The sequence below is a fragment of the Mustela nivalis genome (assembly GCF_964662115.1).
Source record: "Mustela nivalis genome assembly, chromosome: 12".
In the NCBI taxonomy this organism is placed as follows: Eukaryota; Metazoa; Chordata; class Mammalia; order Carnivora; family Mustelidae; genus Mustela; species Mustela nivalis.
Genome location: NC_139031.1, coordinates 85,064,211 through 85,069,765, shown reverse-complemented (window position 1 = coordinate 85,069,765; position 5,555 = coordinate 85,064,211).

Genomic DNA, 5,555 nt, shown 5'->3' with positions numbered 1-5,555 from the left:
TTGGCTCAGGTCATGATCCCAGGGTTCTGGGATTGAGCTCCACATCGAGCTCCCTGCTTAGCTGGTAACCTGCTTCTCCTTCTCTGCTCCTGCTGTCTCTCAAAAAAATAAATAAATAATAAATAAATAAAATCCCAGATAAATAAATAAAATCTTTAAATAAACAGTGAACCAGTTCGTGTGCCTTCCTCCCTAACCACTGAATCATCAGAACACTCTCATTCCATGTTCTTTAAAGCAATTCCTCATGTATCCTCTCATCTGAATATTGGTCTTCAGGCAGCTTCTCAAGTCAGAACTCAGTGTAGAATATGGTCCTGTTATATCAAAGCTTGCCAAAAATTAAAGGGTGACCCATATTTCTCTCTCTCTCTTCCTTTTCCTTTTTAATTGAAGTACTGTTAACATTCAATATTATGTTAGTTTCAGGTGTACAACATAGTGATTTGACATTTATATACGTTATGAAACGCTCACTATGGTAAGTGTAGTCACCTTCGGTCACCAAACAATATTACAGTATTATGGACTATGTACCCTATGTTTTACTTCTTATCCCATGACTCACCTACTTTGTAACTGGGAGTTTGTACTTCCTAATCCCTTTTCTCGATTTTACCCATCCCTCTACCCACCTCTCCTCTGGTAACCATCAGTTTGTTTTTCATATTTACAAATTTCTCTTTTATTTGCTTGCTTGTTCATTTGTTTTGTCTTATAGATTCCACACATAAGTGAAACTATAGGGTATTTGTCTTTCTCTAACTTATTTTATGTAACCTAATACCCTCTACATCCATCCATGTTGTTGAGAATGGTAAGATTTCATTCTTTTTTATGACCGAGTAGTAATATATTTATTATCATATATATTGTATGTGTGCCCACATTATAAATATATTAGATATATGTATACACACACACACACACACACACACACACACATATACCCTACATATTTTTTAATTGAGTCTATATTTAAAAAAAAATTAAAGGATTTTTTAAGGATTTATTTATTGGGGCACCTGGATGGCTCAGTGGGTTAAGCTCTGTCTTCAGCTCAGGTCATGATCTCAGGGTCCTGGGATCAAGTCCCACATCAGGCTCTCTGCTCAGCAGGGAGCCTGCTTCTCCCTCTCCCTCTGCCTCTCTGCCTACTTGTGATCTTTCCTTCTCTGTCAAATAAATAAATGTTTAAAAAAATAAAGATTTTATTTATTTATTTGAGAGAGAGAGTGTGCGTGTGTGCCAATGCAATTGGGGGAGGGGCAGATGGAGAGAGAGAGAAAGAATCCTCAAGCAGATTCCCACTGAGTAGGGAGCCTGAAGTGAGGCTAGATCCCAGGACCTAAGATCATGGCCTGGGCCAAAATCAATAGTCAGATGGTCAACCAACTGAGCCACCCAGCCGCCCCTAATTCTATATTTTTTAAATAAACTTTTTATTTTGAGCTAATTGTGAATTTACATGTTGCTGTGAAATAATACAGGGAGATGCATATTCCCTTTACCTGTTGTGCCTATAGTACAATATCAGGATCTTGAAATGGATAGAGTCAAGATGCAGAACATTTCCATCACCACAGGATTCCCTGGTTTTCTTTCTTATCATAGTAAGTGTCCTCTTTAATTCCCATCACCTGTTTCACCCATTCCCCCCATTCTTCTCCTCTTTGGTAACCATTAGTTTGTTCTCTGTAGTTAAGAGTCTGAACCTTGGTGGCACCTGGGTGGCTCAGTGGGTTAAGCCGCTGCCTTCGGCTTGGGTCGTGATCTTAGGGTCCTGGGATCGAGTCCTGCATTGGGCTCTCTGCTCAGCAGGGAGCCTGCTTCCCTCTCTCTCTGTCTCTGCCTACTTGTGATCTCTGTCTGTCAAATGAATAAATAAAATCCTTAACAAACAAACAAAAAAAAGAGTCTGAACCTTGGTTCATTCCACTGTTTTTTTTTTCCTTTGCTTGTTTTGTTTCATAAATTCCACAAATGAGTGAAATCGTATGAATACCACATCTTCCTTATCTGTTCGTCTATCAGTGGACAAGTAGGTTGCTTCCATACCTTGGCTATTGTAAATAATGCTGCCATTAAGATGCTCAAAATTACTAATCATCAGGAAAATGAAAATCAAAACTATTGTGGGGTGACCCACCTTGATGATGTAGTATTTTTGTAGCCACAATTTTTCATAATCATTATAATTTTTAAATATATCAACATTTATCCCAAGCTGTTAGCTAAATGCTTCTTTAGTTAAAGAAGAGCAGATGATTTTCAGATATTTGATGTAATATTATCATCATTAAAGTAATTAAACCCAGAGCCCATTAGACTGAGGTGGCTCTAACATCTTGATAGCAAATGGAAACCTAAGCCAGAGTTAAGTCCTGTAAATGCCTCAAGATTAAGAAATTGAAAACTAAGAACAACTAATCACAAATCCAAGTAGTTTTTCCCAAATAAAGCTACTCTAAGCTAAAGCCGATCAAATAATTTCCTTGCTTTGCTTTTGCATGCTCTATAAAAGCCTTTCCCCTTTCATGGGGCACCTCCCTTGGGTGGCTCAGTCAGTTGGGTGTCTGCTTTTGGCTCAGGTCATGATCATGGAGTCAAGGGATCTCTGCTCTCTGCTCAGTGGGAGTCTGCTTCTCCCTCTCCCTCTGCCCCTCCCCCTACTCATATTCTCTCTCTTTCACTCACTTGCTCACTATCACATAAATAAGTTCTTTTTTTTTTAAGATTTTATTTATTTATTTGACATAGAGAGAGAGTACAAGCAGGGGGAAAAGCAGAGAGAGAGGGAGAAGCAGGCTCCCTACAGAGCAAGGGAAGCCCAACACGGGACTTGATCCCAGGACTCTGGGACCATGACTCGAGCTGAAGGCAGTGGCCCAACCCACTGAGCCACCCAGGCACCACTCAAATAAATAAATCCTTTTTTTTTTTTTAAAGATTTTATTTATTTATTTGACAGACAGAGATCACAAGTAGGCAGAGAGGCAGACAGAGAGAAGGGTAGGGGGGAAGTAGGCTCCCCACTGAGCAGAGAGCCCCATGCATGTAGGAGATGGGGAGCCTGGATCCCAGAACCCTGAGATCATGACCTGAAGGGAGGCAGAGGCTTAAGCCACTGAGCCACCCAGGTGCCCCTCAAATAAATAAATCCTTAAAAAAAAAAAATAGAAAAGCTTTTCCCCTAGTAGAGTGCTCTTCTCCGTTCTTCGTTTGGCACTGCCCAAATTGATATTGGCTCATGTAAACTCTTCAAAATCTTCATGTACCTCAGTTCATCTTTTAACATTATTTATTGAAATATTCTCAATTTATAGATTTTTTTCATGAATGTGAATAATAAGCTAAATCTCATTCCTGGTTAAAATGTTTTATGCCTCTAAGAATTATATATGTATATATACATTATTTATTATATATGCCTATATATATGTATGCATTATATATTATAAATATATATATATATATACCTATAAGAATTGTAAAAACTTTGGGGTACTTGAGTGGCTCAGCCTTGATCTCAGGCAAGTGTCTGTCATGATCTCAGGGTCCTGGGATCGAACCCCCCATCGGGCTCCCTGCTCAGTGGGGAGCCTGCTTTCCTTCTCCCACTGCCTAGCTTGTGTACCTCTCCAGCTCTCTTGCTCTCTGTCAAATAAATAAGTAAAATCTCAAAAAACAAACAAATATTGAAATCATCTAAGCACTTTGGCAGTTTTGAAATACACTAACCAAAGAAAAGAAAAGTAGTAAGTAAAATTTCTTATCAGTTCCAGAGTGCTTCTACTCAAACTTATAGATAAGAAACACTGAATTAGGGGCACGTGGGTGGCTCAGTGGGTTAAAGCCTCTGTGTTCAGCTCAGATCATGGTCTCAGGGTCCTGGGATGGAGCCCCGCATTGGGCTCTCTGCTCGGCGGGGAGCCTGCTTCCCCCTCTCTCTCTGCCTGCCTCTCGGCCTACTTGTGATCTCTGTCTGCCAAATAAATAAATAAGATCTTTAAAAAAAATTTAAAAAAAAGAAACACTGAATTAAGTCAGCACACAGACAAAAAATTAAGTCCACACATATTCAGCATATGGACACTCCCTATAAGGCAGAAATTTAAATCTTTTATGACATACATCCTTTAGAAGACCTTCCCCATCTCCTACACTAGTTAAGAAACAAATATTTACTGAAGCCTCAGAGCTGCAGAGTCAAACCAAAATATTGAAATACATAATAAAGAATAGATTTAAGAAAGAATAGATTTTTGCTTTGATTGTCAAAGAGCAGACAAATAGAAGTAGGATAAAGACAGAAAATATCTAGGGACGTCTGGGAGGCTCAGTGGGTTAAGTATCTGCCTTTGTCTCAGGTCATGATCCCAGGGTCCTGCTCGGTGGGGAGCCTGCGGCTCCCTCTCCCTTTGCCCCTCTCCCTCTACACCTCTCCCTCTCTCATGTGTGATCACTCTCTCAAATAAATAAAATCTTTAAAAAATATTGAATTAGTAAATAGATAATAATAGGATAAAGAAAATGGATCATTAATAATAACTGCTCAGAATGTGACCCAGAATTAGGAGTTGTGCTGGAAGATTGTTGAAAGACAAAACTGAACAACAGCGCCTGGAATTCGTCTTTCCCAGCCTGCCCTCTGACCTTTTTCTCCAAGACCCAAAAGGCCTCTCCAGACGTGGGGCCCTTTATTACTTCCCCACTGTGGCTGTAACAAACTGGCTTACACCAACAGAAATTCTGGGGCGTCTGGCTGGCTCAGTCGGAAGAGCATGCCACTCTTGACCTCAGGGTTGTGAGTTCGAGTCCCATATTGGGCATCGCTTACTTTAAAACAAAGAAATGAACAGAAATGTATTCCCTCACGAGTCGGGAGGCTAGAAGTCAGAAATCCAGGCATTGGTAGGGCCATTCTCCCTATGCAGGTGTTAGGGAAGAATCCTTCCTTGTTTCCTCCTAGCTTCTGGTGGCTGCCCACACCCTTGGCAGTCCTTGCCTTGTAGACACACTACTTCAACCCCTGCCTCCAAGGTCATGTGGCCTTCTCCCCACTGTTTCTCTGCCTTCTGTATCTTTCTATCCAGAGATTTCTCTTTTTATAAGGACACTGGTCATTGGATTAGGAGCCACCCTAATTCAGTATGATGACATCTTAACTGGATGACATCTCCAAAGACTATTCCCAAATAAGGCCACATTCACAGGTCTGGGGTGAAGGGAGGGTATGTTAAGACTTCAGAATATCTTTTCAGGGGACCCAATCCAACCTACCCTAGGGCCCCCTCCTGGGCTGTTCTCTTAGGCAATACGCTACACACTAACTACATCTAGGGGTCTAAAGTGGCGTGTAGGCTGCTTGGGATATTGGAGTAAGTAGTATATCATATATTTATGTTTATTTTTGTGTAAATGTTAAATTAAGCTCAATTAGTATCATGTAAGTGGATTTTTGACTCTGGCATCTTGTCACTCATACCTCAGTCATTCAGTGTCAGATATGTTATTCTCAAGAAAGACTTGGGGTCTTTCCTGACCTGGCATGG